General features: G+C 39.7%; 1 protein-coding gene across 6 annotated transcripts in view; it reads right to left on the reverse strand.

The window, feature by feature from the left end:
* Positions 1–370: 370 nt before the first annotated feature.
* APTX (aprataxin) overlaps positions 371–17,609 on the reverse strand; it is a 79,202-nt gene continuing 61,963 nt past the window's right edge. For 5 of the 6 annotated variants that reach the window (XM_047065311.1, XM_047065301.1, XM_047065331.1 and 2 more), the window contains one exon: positions 374–901. The gene's annotated coding sequence lies outside the window, so the exon portion shown is untranslated. Of the gene's footprint in view, positions 902–17,609 lie in introns of all 6 variants that reach the window. The other variant, XR_006959729.1, reaches the window with a different exon arrangement.

Genomic DNA, 17,609 nt, shown 5'->3' on the forward strand with positions numbered 1-17,609 from the left:
TGAATGAGAATGAAGGCTAGTTTAAAACGAGTTGGAGTTAGATAAAAATTGAAAAAATAAAGATGGATCCCTATGTCACACTACCAAAATTTAAATACCACATATAATGAAGATCTAAAGTAAAAAAAAAAAAACAAAAGTATAAAACTACCAAAAGAAAATATGAGAACATATGGATAAGGAAGGCCTACTTAAGCAAAATATAAAATCCAGAAACAAGAAATTAGTTTTATAAAACGGAATGCCTGGGGTACCTGGGTGGCTCAGTCGGTTGAGGGTCCCACTCTTGATTTTGGCTTGGGTCATGGTCCCAGGGTCATGGGATCAAGTTCTGCATCAAGCCCACATTGGGCTCTGTGCTGAGCATGGAGCCTGCTGGGGATTTCCTCTCTCTGCCTCTGCCCTTCTCCCCCCTTCATGTTCCCTCTTCTGTATGATGAGAGCATAAAAAAATTAAAGATTATAAAATTAAAAGGTAATATTTGCAAAATATTTGCAATATAAGTAAAAAATAAGGAAAAAGAGTAAGGGAACTTAATTTTTTTCATGTGCAAAGGAATACTGGTAGACACTGTTCAATGTCTCTAATTTACATTCTATGCTGCTTCTGTAATAATAAAAATTTTAGTTGAGCATGGATTTGCCAAAAATAAAGGTTCTTTCTCACAGCTGCCCTTAAAGCTTGGTCACCTTTGGCTTGTGGCTGAATTCTGGCCATGGTAATACAAAAAGAAGAATCATGGAGGAGATTCCAGGAAACTTCCTCAAAGAGTATGTGTGAATCCTTGATCCCCTTCTTCACCTTCTCTTCCATCCTCCTGCCCAGAACACAGATGCTTCCATCTTGGACTTGTGGTCAAGGTGAGGAGTTGGATTTATATAGGAAGGAGTTCCCCTTATCCTGTGGAAGACAGTCAAGAATGGTATGCATGTAGATGAGTGGCAGCAAAGGGATGGAAAGTTGAGCAAAATAATACTTACTGGTCTCAATGTGCTTGATGAAGCAAGAGAAAACCTAGCTAAGAGTAAGGGAAGTGACAACTTAAGGACAATGGTACCGACATGGCACTGTTCTTGAAAACAATGAAGAAAGAACCTGAAAACAGCAATGCCACAGAATGAAAGGAGAGCCTAGCAAGAGTTTAAGGCCATAAATGTGTAGTGGTACCAATCTGCAAGGTTTATTACAAGACCTACTGACACTTGTCTCTAACATCGACTAGTTAATCTGAAGCTAGAAGCAAAGGAAGCAAATTGAGGCATCAATCCATGGTTGGGATAAAATAGAGTGGGTTTAGCAATAGAATAGAAGTAAAAGGAGTATTTATGGGAGAACATTTTTTTAAGATTTTATTTTTAAATAATCTCTACACCCAACGTGGGGCTAGAACTCACAACCCTGAGATCAAGAGTCACACACTCTGGGGCACCTGGGTGACTCAGTAAGTTGGGCGTCCAACTCTTGATTTCGGCTCAGGTCATGACCTCACAATCGCGAGATTTAGCCCCACATCAGGCTCCATGTTCAGCATGGAGAGATTCTCTCTCTCTCCCTCTGCGCCTCTCCCCACTCACATGCTCTCTCTTTCTCTAAAGTAAGTAAGTAAGTAAATAAATAAATAAATAAATAAATAAATAAATAAATAAATAAAAAGAGTCACATACTCTACCAACTAAGCCAGCGAGGCCTCCTTATGGGAGAATATTTTAGATGATCAAACATGAGGCTCATAGAGAAGAAAGAAAGCCTAAGATGGGTTTACTAAACTGGGAGGAAGTGGCAGGACCAAGAAATTGAAGATTTTGACAATGGTGAAAAACAGAGTGGAAATGAAGCTATAGAAAAGCTAAGGGCTGGACCCAAGGATCAGGATACTTGAATTTTACTCAAAAAAATGTAATGAAAATTTTCTTCTAAACATTTCTTCTGAGGTGCCTGGGTGGCTCAGTCGGTTAAGCATCCGACTTCAGCTCAGGTCAGGATCTCGTGGTTCACGAGTTTGAGCCCCATGTCGGGCTCTATGCTGATAGCTCAGAGACTGGAACCTGCTTCAGATTCTGTGTCTCCCTCTCTCTCTGCCCCTCTCCCACTCACACTCTGTCTCTTTCTCTCAAAAATAATTAAAAACATTTTTTAAAATGTTTAAATATTTCTTCTATAAGGAAGATGTTCTAGAAGAAGGCCAGTTCCAGAATATGACCATGGAAGAGACAGGAAAAGTGTAGCACAGTGGTTAAAAGCACAGACTTTGAGCCAGGAAGAATTTCTGTTACTAGTTTTGTTATTTATCTTCACCATGCCTGTTTATAAGATTGTTGTGAGGAATAAAAGAAATAAGTTGCTTAAAGAGCTTTGTTCAGTGTCCAGCACATAATAAGCTTTCAATAATTGATAGATTTAAAAAAACAAAAAGGAGAAAAAACACAGACATGCCCTATTATTCTGTCTACTATTAATTAAGATACACAACACATTATGAAGTGGGAAAATGTAATACCTTTAACACTGATGCTAATTTTGCCTATGGGCAGCAAACATTTCCAAATTGTAATCAAATATCTAATAAGAAACAAGTGAAAAGCCTAATCCAATCATGAGCTCTTCTTTTACTCTGATTGAAAATGTCTAAGAAAATGAATACGCACTATAGTTCAGAAGGAATGCCTATTACAATGAACAAAGCAATTACAGCAAAAACTCAACCCCCTCAACTGAGCCAACATTTTGAAAAGAGGAAAGAAGTATTTTTAATTGAAAGATATTTTTAATGAAAAAGAACTGATTTCCAGATAACAAGTAAAAAATAATCGTAAGTAAACAACCATGGAGCCAGTATGCTTAGAGATAGCAGAATTATTCTTGGTAAAGCTGGAAAGGATGTCAGAGTTACCTAGTGCAGTCAGCATGATAGGTGTCAGAAAGCTTTCCCTAGTCCATATGCCCTTATCACTCCTCCTTCACTCTTTAAAATATAGCCTGAAATATGGGAAATGTGTACTGCACATCAAAAGTATTAAATAAACCAATTCAGCAGAAGCCCTTACAATGCAGTTGGAGAAAAGGTATAGCCCCTGTTATGGGCTAAAGGAATGACTGCACACTTGTTATCTGCTAGTTAGGTTTTAGGGCTAGTTAGGTTTGTTCTGTGACATACCAAAATCCATTTAACTCAAATGGCTTTAGACCACACGACTATCAGGCAATACCTGCTGTTCAGTGCCTGGCACATAGCAGGTACTCAACAAAAGTTATTAAAATCCATTTGTTTACTTATGTACCCAACATTTAGTGAGTGCCTAATATATGCCAAACATTATTCTAAACATTAGAAATACAGCAAACCCATTTTTAAATTTTGTCTTTATTTTGGTGCTATTTGCATTATGAAAGTAATGCATGATTATTGCTCAAAGTGAAATACAAAGACATATCAAAATTTTCTTTGTGGTCAAACATGGGATCAACTGTTTTATTTTTTTTTTTTATTTTTTTTTTTTCAACGTTTATTTATTTTTGGGACAGAGAGAGACAGAGCATGAACGGGGGAGGGGCAGAGAGAGAGGGAGACACAGCATCGGAAACAGGCTCCAGGCTCTGAGCCATCAGCCCAGAGCCCGACGCAGGGCTCAAACTCACGGACCGCGAGATCATGACCTGGCTGAAGTCGGACGCTTAACCGACTGCGCCACCCAGGCGCCCCGGGATCAACTGTTTTAAATGTTCCATGAACATATGGGGAGAAAAGTGTTTCTTCTCTATTCAAAGGATGAAAGGTCTTTTTCCTATATTTATGAGTGCATGTGCACATGTGGGTGCTTGCATACACATGCAAAAAGTTTACTTATTCTACTGTTCAAGTCCTACATGTCCTTATTTTTTTACCCCCTGGAGATGTCCAGTTTTGATATGCACACACCAAAATCTCTTACAATAATTATTTTATCTCACCAGTCAATGAAAATGGAGATTGAAGAATCATACAACAATGAATTGAGATGCAAGAGCTAAAGTAATCCATTTGTTAAGCACCAAATGAATCAGAAAAACATTAAATGAGTTGTTAATAGAACTGTTTATAGCCAGGGGTGCCTGGATGGCTCAGTCGATTGAGCGGCCGACTTCAGCTCAGGTCATGATCTCGTGGTCCGTGAGTTCGAGCCCCGTGTCGGGCTCTGTGCTGACAGCTCAGAGCCTGGAGCCTGTTTCAGATTCTGTGTCTCCCTCTCTCTGACCCTCCCCCGTTCATGCTCTGTCTCTCTCTGTCTCAAAAATGAATAAATGTTAAAAAAAAATTTAAAAAAATAAAAAAAAAAAGAACTGTTTATAGCCAGACTTCAAGCTGTATTACAAAGCTATAATCAGCAAGACAGTATGGTACTGGCACAAAAACAGACACTCAGATCAATGGAACAGAATAAAGAACCCAGAAATGGACCCACAAATGTATGGCCAACTAATCTTTGACAAAGCAGGAAAGAATATCCAATGGAATAAAGACAGTCTCTTCAGCAAGTGGTGCTGGGAAAACTGGACAGCAACATGCAGGAGAATGAACCTGGACCACTTTCTTACATCACACACAAAATTAAACTCAAAATGGATGAAAGACTTAAATACAAGACAGGAAGCCATCAAAATCCTCGAGAAGAAAGCAGGCAAAAACCTCTTTGATCCTGGCCGCAGCAACTTCTTACTCAACATGTCTCTGGAGGCAAAGGAAACAAAAGCAAAAATGAACTATTGGGACCTCATCAAAATAAAAAGCTTCTGCACAGTGAAGGAAACAATCAGCAAAACTAAAAGGCAACTGACAGAATGGGAGAAGATATTTGCAAACAACATATCAGATAAATGGTTTGTATCTAAAATCTATAAAGAAGTTATCAAACTCAACACCCAAAAAACAAATAATCCAGTGAAGAAATGGGCAAAAGACATGAACAGACACTTCTCCAAAGAAGACATCCAGATGACCAACCAACACATGAAAAAATGCTCAACATCACTCATCATCAGGGAAATACAAATCAAAACCACAATGAGATACCACTTCACACCTGTCAGAATGGCTAACATTAACAACTCAGGCAACAACAGATGTTGACAAGGATACAGAGAAAGAGGATCTCTTTTGCACTGCTGGTGGGAATGCAAACTGGTGCAGCCACTCTGAAAAACAGTGTGGAGGTTCCTCAAAAAATTAAAAACAGAACTACTCTATGACCCAGCAATTGCATTACTAGGTATTTATCCAAGGGATACAGGTATGCTGTTTTGAAGGGGCACATGCACCCCAATGTTTATAGCAGCACTATCAACAATAGCCAAAGTATGGCAAGAGCCCAAATGCCCACCGATGGATTAATGGATAAAGATGTTGTATATACATATACAATGGAGTATTACTCAACAATCAAAAAGAAGGAAATCTCACCATTTGCAACTACATGGATGGAACTAGAAGGTATTATGCTAAGTGAAATTAGTCAGAGAAAGACAAGTATCATATGACTTCACTCATATGAGAACTTAAAGACACAGAACAGATGAACCTAAGGGTAGGGAAGCAAAAATAAAAAATAAAAACAGGGAAGGGGACAAAACATAAGAGACTCTTAAATGTGGAGAACAGAGGGTTACTGGAGGGGTTGTAGGAGGAAGGATGGGCTAAATGGGTAAGGGGCATTAAGGAATCTAACCCTGAAATCATTGTTGCACTATATGCTAACTAACTTGGATGTAAATTTAAAAAATAAAAATAAAATTGTATACTGTAAAAAAAAAAAAAGGAACTGTCTATAGCTAAATACATTGTGGATTAAATGTTTTTTTCTTCAGAAAAATCCTTTTTCTGTTGATGTCAAATTAAATCCCTCAAAACACAACAACTACATATCAGATCATTTACCTCTTCTATGAGTCATAATTATTCCTGTTGGCTCATTTTTAATGTGGGCTTTTGTATGGTTGAAAATGACTGTGCAATTAGGTAATTCTGTTAAAAAGACAAAAATTAGGTTTTTCTCTCCAGAAACAGAAGCCATATGAATACAGTGATGAGAAACTAAAAAGCAGTTCAGAAACACTTTTAACTATAATACAAAGTCCTGTTTGGCTAGCCTACAAACATGATTGTGAGCAAATAATCTGCCTGCATTGTTCATCTTTAAAGGTCCTTCGCTTTCCTTTTAGACAACTCCCCTCCAGGTTTCAAATAAGGAGCAAATAATGTGCAAAACACAATTATGTTACAGGTATACAGTAGCCCAATCCAGAAAGAAATGAGCCACAGAAGGAGATGCCCTGCTGATCATCTTTGCTATTAGTCACATTGTTTAAAGCTTCATAGGTTTTGTATGGATAGAACACAGAGAAAACCTTTCTATAACAAAGGGCCCAGAGGATGGATACTACGGTAAGGACAGGTGTTTATAGTTCTACAAAATGTTTACTTTTCATACAGGACAACAAATGAGTTCATCCGCACATGGCCAAATGACAGGGAGTTTAATCTTGAAGTTGACCAGAGTTCCAAACACTTGTGAAGTAAATTCGCTTAAAATCTTCACTCATCAGATTATTTTCCCACTTTGAAAACTTAATAGTTTATTAAGTAATGTAGAAACTAGTGCTGCAAGCCCTTATCTTTAGAGGAGGCACTAAAGATTATTTAGTTTTTCTTGAAATTCTTTTACATTAAAATGACTTGTTTTGTCAAGAACACTTTATTTGGTCTGAGGGTATATTTGGCATCTACCAAAATGAATCTGAAAACTATTCATTTCTGCATCATTCCTTATGTGAGCAAAAAAAAAAAACAAAAAACAAAAAACAAAACAAATAAGAATTCCTATGAATAGATTGAACCAATTCTACCATTAAGTTTCCTTTGAAAATAATTCTTTGCCATAATCATCATAGTTATTTAGTGACCATCTACCCAGTGCTTTACCCTCATTATTTCATTTAATACTCTCAATCATCCTACAAGGGGTGCCTGGGAGGCTCAGTAGGTTAAGCATATGACTCTTAATTTCGGCTCAGGTCATGATCTCATGGTTTGAGTTCGAGACCGACATCAGGCTCTGTGCTGACAGTGCAGAGCCTGCTTAGGATTCTCTCTCTCCCTCTCTCACTGCCTCTCTCTCTCTCTCTCTCTCAAAAATAAATAAACATTTTTTAAAAATATTCTCAGTAATCCTTAAGGGTAGACAATATTACAGGTGACCTTATGAAGAGGACTAAGGAAAGTATAACATAACAAGGCCATCCAAGTTACTGCCTTCACCTCAGCCAGGTTTAGTCATTCTCAACTTGTCTGCTAACATGCCATGACGTAAATTCAAGGCTCAGTAATCAGTTTAAGGGAGATGTTATGTGTGGATGCAGAAGGGGGCACCTAGACGTAAGGAAAGAGTTCTAACTTCGGATTATCTAATTCCCCACTCCCTACCTTAGACTGGGTCATTACCACACTGAACTGTAAATTCCTCAAGCAAAGTGAAACTAAAGCCATCTTCCCCGTGGCATTGCTGCCAAGGCTGGTGACTGGCACAAATGGAGCCTCAGTACTGTTTATCTAGTGCCTCTATTCCCAGCAGACCATATTACCTAGTTCTTAGCAGGAGAGGGAAGAAATCTCATCTTGAAGGGGCCAATTTCTATTTCTCATGGCAAACATAGCATGGCAATTCCTTTTGTCCCCAAAGACCTCCCTATCCTCACGGCCCACCTCCATGCCTGGGCAGCCTAACACTCTCTGTGCCCATCTTGCTCTTATGAATGAGTTCCCATCTCTTTCTCAAAAAGTAATGCCACTCTGGTGTCCCTGCCACCACCAGTAACTCTGCCTTTATAGAACACTGTGCTCAGCAGGTCAGTCAGGCTCCTGGAAATGCAAACTGGAGTTTCAAAAGGATGAAAAGATTCCTGGAGGATTTTGTGGTGTTTTGGAGAGTGCCTCTGGGCAGATCACACACTGTGACAAGTTCTTTCCAAATTGTAACAATTCGGGGCGCCTGGGTGGCGCAGTCGGTTAAGCGTCCGACTTCAGCCAGGTCACGATCTCGCGGTCCGTGAGTTCGAGCCCCGCGTCGGGCTCTGGGCTGATGGCTCAGAGCCTGGAGCCTGTTTCCGATGCTGTGTCTCCCTCTCTCTCTGCCCCTCCCCCGTTCATGCTCTGTCTCTCTCTGTCCCAAAAATAAATAAACGTTGAAAAAAAAAATTAAAAAAAAAAAATTGTAACAATTCAGTCACACCTTCTACAAAGAACTGATTTTTTCACAGTTACCATGGTGGTAGCTGCCCTTGCTCATTTTCCCCCAAATCTTGAAGTGACTTGGGATTATGATACTGACGCAAACGCATGGTTTTCTAAACACTGCTCCCATTCCAAGGTGCCTATGAACTGGCAAATAAGAACAGGCAGGAGGTGAGGGAACCCTACTGATGGCCACAATGGAGTTGGAAACAGTTTGGCACATCCGGCCCAGGGAAGGCGTCCCACTCCCCACTCCCACTGTTGTCAGAGGAAGAAAAACCAGCTGGACGGGAAGTGGGGGCCTCACACTCTAGTCTAAGTTGCATGGCCTTCTGCTGGCAGTTTTACGTTTCTCCCTTGAAATTCTTCTCTTTAATCACAGATTCTCATTAAAGGAAGAAAACATTGGGAGGGAAGGAAGAAACAGACACTTCATATAAAAAATTTTCCCCATTAGATAATGCTTAAAAATTCTTTAACTAGACATTCACAGGCAAAGAAATAAATGAATCTAGACACAGACTTTATACCTTTCACAAAAAATTAACTCAAAAAGATCACAGACCAAAATGTAAAATACGAAACTATAAAACTCCTAGAAGACTACATGAGATAAAATCCAGGTGACCCTGGGTCTGGTGATGACTTTACAATACCAAAAGCACAATCCATAAAAAATAATAATAATAATAATAAGTTGTAAAATAAATAAATAAATACATACATAGTACTTCATTAAAATTAAAATCCCTCAACCGGGGACAAAATTTTTTGTTGTACAAATAAAGCTGAAATGCGAACTCCAATCTTGAAAAGATAATGTTGAGGTTTAAAATCATACTAAATATAAAAGACTAACAGCAGATCCTTGTCCAGGCCATACTGTTTCATTGTTGTGGTGAAGGTAAGGAGAAAAGAAATGAGACTACCCTAACACAATTATTTATAAGAAAACAGGAAAGAAAAATATTTGTGAAACACACAAGGAACAAAACCTTATCCTAGGGAGGGATAACATGATATTTCCATTTTACCATCTTGAACATATATATGACTTCTCTGACAGACACGAGGAAACCTGATGGCTCAGGTGCTGAAATCAGATTAAACATTTCCTTGCTATCAACAGCCAAGGCCATCTCCGTAAGTCTCAGTCCAACCCAGCATTCAATTCACAGTCTTAAATATTTTCACTATTTTAAAAATTCTGATAAAAAGAGATGTCTTAATACTAATGTATATGAACCCGGTATTTGACTCAAAAAATATAGACAAAATAATAAAGACTAAAGAATTAGGGCAAAAACAAATTATAAAGACAGTCATGAAAGTAACAAATCCAAGAGTTACTTTTCTGAAAAGTGACACTTTAAATTTTTTTTTAATGTTTATTTATTTTTGAGAGACAGAGTGTGAGCACGGGAGGGGCAGAGAGAGAAAGACACAGAATCTGAAGAGGTTCCAGGCTCTGAGCTGTCAGCACAGAGCCTGACACGAGGCTCGAACTCACAAGCCGTGAGATCATGACCTGAGCTGAAGTCAGATGCTTAACCGACTGAGCCACCCAGGCACCCCTGAAAAGTGACACTTTATAATAAAGTGTCAAGAAACACATAATAAAGATACGAGAAATAAGAACAAAGATCAAAATTTCAAAAAAAAAAAAAAAAGAATATATAATCTTTGCTAACTTCTATCAAAAACCATTGAAGAGATCCAATTTCTATCCAGGGGGAAAAAACCCTTCTCCAAATTCCCCTCCTATATTCTGTAGTTTTCTAGACCTCTCCAAAGTTCCCACATCCCAAAGGCCTCAAAGTCTTCCCCAAATGTTCACCTCATGTATCTCTTTTCATCCTTCTCCTCCCTCCCTCTTTATCATGTAGGGTTGGTTATCATGTAGAAGTCAGATCTCCATCTCTCCCGTTACTGGAATTCTCTACCACAAAGGATACCCTAGAACTAATCCAGCAAGCCAAACTCCTAACCATTCTCCTCCTGATTTTCAGGTCCCATTTGCTCCTCCTCTTCTCCTCATGCTTTACATCAGAAGTCTGGGTTCCAGGCCACAAAGCTCTCACACATGAACTAATCTATAGAATTCACCCCCCATCCCCATCCATCAAAAAATACATCCTCACGTCCAAGCAACATTGAAAGAGTAGCCCTCAGGAACCAAGAGGGTCATCCCCAGAACTCAAGGATGGTCCAAAATTGGAACTTAATATAGCATGCCACATCAACATAATACTCAAGATAAATTATGGGACCTTAATGGCTGCTGAAAGACATTTATAAATACAAATAGGAAGTTGCTAGGACAAGAATTTTGAACAAAATATAGTTGATATCTCTGTGAAACAGACAGAGATTAAGGTTGGGGGCAGACAAATCTACTTTTCTAGATCTAGTAACAAGGAAATCGGATCCCAAACTTGAATTTACCTTCACTTGTGTCCTCCTCAGGCCCAACTGAATCTGTTATAGCCTGAAATTTGGCCTTGCAGGATGTCTGTCTGCCTCTAGAGGTCTGGAGAACTTATCTTATTAAAATTATTAGCCATTTTTTGTTTTATTGGCTATTAATATAAGTAACTGAACGTGGATTACATTCTGTGATCTATTTTTTAAAAAATAAAATCTAGGTTTTCTCACATTCCCAAATACATATTCATTGTACCTAATTAGAAATCTGCATAATAGGGGAGCCTGGGTGGCTCAGTCAGTTAAGTGTCTGACTACTGATTTCAGCTCAAGTCACAATCTCACGGTCACAGTCTCACAGTAGTGAGATCGAGCCTCTCTTTCCCTCTCTCTCTCTCTCTCTCTCAAAAAAAAAAAAAAAAAAGAAGAAAGAAAGAAAAAGAAATCTGTACAATATAACAAAATTTAAATTACCTACATTCTCACCATCCAAAAATGACTACTAATTAACATTTTAGTGTATTTTCTCCCAGCATGAATTTGGGAATATAAGCACTCTTGGTGTTTAATAAGGACATAAGTTTGTCACTGGAGTTATAACAATCATTTCTGTCTCAAACCATTCAATGGGACATCAGAGGCTACTAGATTAAAGAGTTTTAACAGAGTCTCAAGGCAAGAGATTAAACATTTGTCTACCCAAAGCACCAAGGGCATTAGATGCCCTTCCATGCTATTCACAGAGTGAATTTCTGTGTGTGGTTTGGAAAAAAAGCCCTACCAGATGGTTCAAAACAATTAGCGCCTATGTGACTTACACATCTACACATACACACATGGACACACACACCAGTTGAGAAACTTTGCCCTAGGAATTCATCGATGACTGATTTGTTTGAAAATGTATGGAGAGGGTCCATAGCTTTTACCAAATTCCCTGAACCCGTGACTACTTCAAAATGCCAGGAGTCCTAGTTTGTAGAATTCTTTCCAGCTCTAATATTCTGACACTGTTTCAGGCTGGGGCATTTTTCTGCCTGCTTAGATGACAAAACTCTTAGAAAAGCTGGAGGATATAAATGAAGCTGAGCTCTTATATCAGAAGGAGATTTTGAGAGAAGCTAACCCATGGAAAATGCACACATACCCCTTTACCTTCCCTGTATATCATTTGTCTCACTTTGCAGTGCTTCCTCTAATATCAAAACACCAGAGACTTAACAACAATTACGTCAATGTAAAAATAACCCCACTTTTCAAGGATATGCCCAGAAGTGTCTGCTCCCAGCACTACTACTCCCAGTTATACTTTGTGATGAGAATAAGAGTTACTAATCCTGGGGTCAAATTAAGAAATGGGAGGAAATAAGCTATCATATTTTCAAGGCCTACCATGCATTTGACATGCCTTAAAACCTTCATCTGATAAATTCCAGAATCAGGCCTCAGCCGTGGCTCTAGTTAATGTTAGAGTCTAACCTCCAAGCCAAACCTTCTCCCCTTATCATCAATCATGCATGTTTTACATTCTTACCAATACCTTGGTTGTCTCTCAAACTTCTATCTTAATTAGGAGATCAGTTAAACACTCACCAGCCTTATTAAAAAAAAAAACAAACCTTACATATTTTACTTTGAAGCATTGATTCTGAAACATAAAAGAGTTTTGTAAAACCATTTTGTATTATAAAGCAGATTAAGAATTTATTGTTCAAATACTGCCATCTGGTGGCCAAAGATAGTAACCCAAAAAACAGATTTCTCCTAGAAAAGATACGGAAAACCCCAATAGCCCTGATCACCTGGTTTGTTAGCAAAGATTGAAATCTGGAACGTTACATAGGAAAATATTATCTGGAACATTATATGAGAAAATCTTAACATGTTTATGTTCCACTAATTCTGATCCATAAGAGATACGCTGTCCATAAACAATGGCAACAGGATGTTTACCAAAATGTTTCTGAAAGTCAAAGATACAGCCTCACAACACATTTGACAGTTAAATTAGCTGTAACAGAAGGAGTTCTGTTTTCTTTTTGCTTTCAAAGCATGACATGAGGTTTCATTCACTCAACAAAATTTTATTGGGATATCATTATGTTCTACGTTCACTGAATTTCATTGGGTACTTGATGGAACTTCAGTAACATGGCCTGGTGAAGAATAACATCCCCACCCTACACGATTGGGCATTTGTGCCGTACCTGGGCCTCTGCTTCAGGGGTGAGTGTGGGCTAAAAGCTCCCACCTGCAGGGGCCACCTTCTTGTCATTCACATTAAAGGGACATATGGTCTATCAGTTTCTCAGGTAGGTGTGCCTACTGGGGACTCTCCAAAACCTTGGGTCTCCTACCTAATGCCTGACCAGCCGGATGGATCACATTTTAGTATTTGACCTACTTCCTACCCTTGCTCTGTCATGAACATTTTCCCTTTTCTGGGTTCTTGAAAGCAAAAATAAGTTTCTGTTCCCTAGTCACTGGGCAATTCTCTAGGTACTTAGTAACCTAGAGAATATTTATGATAATGGAAATGCTGTCCATAGTGGATAAGAATCCAGCTGCTCAACTGGCTTTTTAAGCACCCCTGAAAGCCTCCTTCTCTGCCCTGGCCCTAGGCTCCTATCTCCAGAATGCAGCCAATTAAAGAGCAGCAAAGGCTGATGGTCTGCTGGTGAACCAGGACACAGAGATGCCTGAGGACCCTGGCAACTCCAACCAGCATTGTAAGAGTACACCCTATAGTTTCTGGAGAAATTTCTGCAAAAGGTCCTTGGCCAGTAGCTAGTCATTAAATTTGAAAATATGATATAGTTTTTCTTCCAATCAAAGCAAACAATACAGGACAATAGTGGGGGCAGTGGATTGCGTCAACTTTTCAACTTGGAGCTGCCAGAAGTCCAGAACTGTTTGCCTCCTTTTCAGTCTTAGATTCCATGGCAACAGTGCAGAACCAAAGAGCTACCAGCACATGGAAATGATGTATGCAGTCCACATGAGTGGTAAACAACTATTGTTTTTGCAAACTGCTTCTCCCTCGTCCATGAAATTCTAGTGGGGCCAACAGTCTTGTGGCCCTCCACTCCTCACCTCAAGATAGTCCTGTTACTTGAGATGGCCAGAGTATGCCATCCACCTAAGAGACACAGTAATTAGTCTAGAGATGAGTATGTGACCTAAGCAAAGAAGTCAGTGTCCTTTCTGTGCTTTGGCAGAAATGTGGAGGGGTAAGGGATGGAGAGGATTGAGCTCTCTCACTCTGAGGCCCACAACTGTTCTTACTGCTCCCTAGAGAGTCAACCCAAAAAAGCAGAACTAAGAAATGAAAAGGGAGCCTAATGATGTCATTTAAACCCCTAGAGATTCAGCCATGCTCTTTGCCTCCCTGATAGGTCCAGAACCAGCACAAAGTGGGACAAATGAAGACTTCTTTAAAAACTTACTTTACGGATTAAGGCAGGAGTGCAAAGAATTTCTTGTGCTTTAGAAAGCTTATTGGCTAATTTCAGTCTTAGAAAAAAAAGAAAAAAGAAAAGACCCAGAGGACAGAGCAATGGGAGCTAACAGGCTGAAAGCTGAGGACTCGTATCTTACAGGGAGGGACTTTAAGTATAATCTAATCCAAGGCCCTGGTTTTAAATATGAGAAACCAAGGGGCACCTGGGTTGTTCAGACGGTTAAGCATGACTTGTGATCTCAACTCAGGTTGAGAAGCCCCGCATTGAGCTCCATGATGGGCATGAAGCCTACTTAAAATACATACATATATACATACATACATACATATGAGAAGTTGGAAGGTTCGAAGTGCAAAAGAGCTTGCTTGAGAGAATATTCACTGAGGCTTCACAGATCAGACGGGTTTAGTTTGGGAGAGGTGTTGTGACCGGTGCAACAAACACCGAGATCAGGGTCCTGAGGGTAGGGGAATGTAAGAAAAAAAAAGAGAAGAGAAGCCAGTTTGGGAACAGGAGGGTCCCCTGGGCTGATGGCCCAAGTGACGGCTTTACTGTTGGTGTACACAATCTTTTATATCAAGACCTTTATGGATCAGGTCATTCTAAGAATAAACAGGTTTCACATGATCGCTGCCAGCCAAAACATTTAGTTCTGTGTACCTTATGAACTTTCTAAACGGGTCACAACAAGACCTTGTTGATAGATTGCTAGCAAAACACAGTTCCCCTGTTTGTTTCTCTCTGACCCAGGGTAGAAAAGGGGGGTAACGTTACTGCCAACACCCACAGACCACAGGCTTCAGGAATTAGCTTTCTCAGCCTTGACAAGGCTTTCGTATGCCTTTGCAAGTGGGGGAATGGGAGGGGGAACCACCGGGTTGGCTGAGTCAACAGGGAGCCGTTGCTCGACCCGGTCTCAGCCTGGCACCGGGGTCCAGCCTCCCACAGAGAGGAGACTAGGACTGAATGCTGGACCATCCCACTACCAGGTCCTTTTCACGTTCATGCTTGTTTAATCCTCAGTCAACATGAGAGGTACATATTTTAGTTCCATTTCACAGATGGTGAAATTGATGCCAGAGAGGTTAAATGACTAACCCGGTGCCACACAGCCAACATAGAACAGAGCTGAGCCTCGAATACAAACCTAAGGTGATTTTTTTTTTCTACTCTGCATTTACATGAAAAAAATATTATGAGGCAGGACAGAAGTGAGTGGGACTTAGGAGAGTAGCCGATCCTTATTCTCAAATAAGATATCAGTGTCTATGCTGCCTGGCTGGCTCAGTCGGTACAGCATGCAATTCTTGATCTTGGGATCGTGAGTTCAAGCCCCACATTGGGGGCAGAGTTTACTTAAAAAAAAAAAAAAAAAAATCTCAGTGTCTGAGAGGATCCGGGAACAAAGAGATGAATGCAATAAAGGCCAAGATCTGGTTTAAATTGCTAAATGAGCCCCTTAAATCTCCAAGTCCCAGCTGCCTTCTAAAAATTGAGGAAGTTGAAATAGATGGTCTCAAAATAAATTTGCAAAATGGAACAGGCAAAAAGAGTTGAACAGTGAGTGGCCCAGAATCCTAGAGGTCTAAACTCCTTTCCCACTGCCCCACATCCTGGCCACTCCCTTCCCTAAAGTTTGGGTAGACAGCAGCTGCTGACAAAGGAACACTCAGGCACTTGAGTGTATCTCTGATTTGATGAGTCATTCAACAATGGCCTAAATAATGCTAATAACACATGAGAACACTAATCATTAGTAGACTCTAAAACTCAAAACCCATTCCTTTATGGTAGAGTTTGTTTGTTAAAAATTTTTAAAAAGAAAGGAAGAAGTAAAGACAAAGTTAAGAAATTAAGATATTAAGAGTAGATTACTCCCGTTCAGAGATTCTAATGGAATTTGAGAGCCCTTTTCCCCAGCTCTGACTTAAGATTTGTCATAAACTATTTAAGGTCTACTCTTCATGTTCTCATATAAAGCATTCACTTGTTCAGTTTCAGGTTTCCAGTTCAGCTCTGTTATCATATCTACCTTCTCTTTAAGCAACAAAGGAACTCCATTTTAAATCTGGTTTCTTGGCTAGAGTTGAAGTAACCATATTCAACCATTTTATTTCAATAAAACAGCTGCCTTGCCTAGGTATGACGGGGCTAAGGTAAAAGAGGATAGTCCCTAATGGAGGAAATACAACTTAGAGTCACAAATGTGAGTTATGTGCATTTGTTCTATTTTTTCATGCCACTATGTACCTTGAGAAGACTCCACCCAACTACAACACAGTAATAAGTCTGAGATAAATAGGCAAAGTAAGACCATTTTTTCTAGTGATCATGTAACAATAGCCCACTTGGGAGAGGGGGTGGCATGGGACCTATATACCTCAATATTTCATGTCTTTTTTCTGACTCCTCATTTTCTCATCTGTTCTTCTAAAACTTCTGTTGTTCAAGGTCACAGGGTAGCCTGGCTAAACAAAGAATGTAAAGGTGGTCACCTCACTCTTCAACATTTCCCTCATTATATCTCACATATATCACATATATCATCATATATCACATACACTGTGATATAGTCTCTCCTTGGTTGCAGTTTCTTACCAAATATTCTCATTGTGATTTTAATATCAACATGCTAAACTATATAACATTGTTGATTAGGTAGAAAATGAACTGTTTTGGCAATACCTATTTTTAAAAAGTTCACTGGGCACCTTATCTGAAGTTCAGTTAAATGTTCTGCAATTCCCAAGTACATTGGCTGAGGCCTCATCAAAATCTCTGCCTTAGTCAGAGATTACTTACTGAATCCAGCACAGTTTGTACTGTTAACATACTGTACCCATGAGATACTGCCATTCCCACTATCCTGGGATACATTCATGATATAGCTGATCTATTTTTGCAGATGACTGGTTTTAGTAATGTAGATTCACTGCCTTTTAGATAGCTCATGATAAGTCGGCCAGTCAGGGTTCCTGAACCCCTCAGACCTGCTGAAGATTTCTCCATTTCCCAAGATTCCTGCCTGAATGTGGTGGCTAAACTAGAGCAAGCAGCTCCTGGGCCTGAATTCCATCTCTAGTCAGAAGACCCCAGGATGTGCATGCACCAAAGGGCTGAGGAAGGAGCAATGAGACCAAAGGAGAGCATCTCAGGGATATCCTGGAGATAAGGTCTCTCCCCCTAGTCCTCCATAGGAGGGGATCCCAGACACCTCCTAAGCTCCCATGCAAAGTGGTGACTTTTTCCTTCAGAGCAGAGGTTAAGCTGGGGTTCATAGACCCCTTAGGGAGTCCATGGAAGCACTTTAAGGGTACATAAAACGTGTATACATTATTCTGGGGAGTGAGCTTCATGGCCTTCATCATATTTTTTTTTTTAAATCTAGTCTATGGAAGAATCTTCAGAGCTCTGTGGAGATCTCCAAGTTGTAGCTACTGGGACAGAGAGAGGCAGTTAGGCC

The sequence above is a fragment of the Lynx rufus genome, unplaced genomic scaffold, assembly GCF_022079265.1.
Source record: "Lynx rufus isolate CCGP_SWC_20201006 ecotype Redwood Valley unplaced genomic scaffold, mLynRuf1.p SCAF_10, whole genome shotgun sequence".
In the NCBI taxonomy this organism is placed as follows: domain Eukaryota; kingdom Metazoa; phylum Chordata; class Mammalia; order Carnivora; family Felidae; genus Lynx; species Lynx rufus.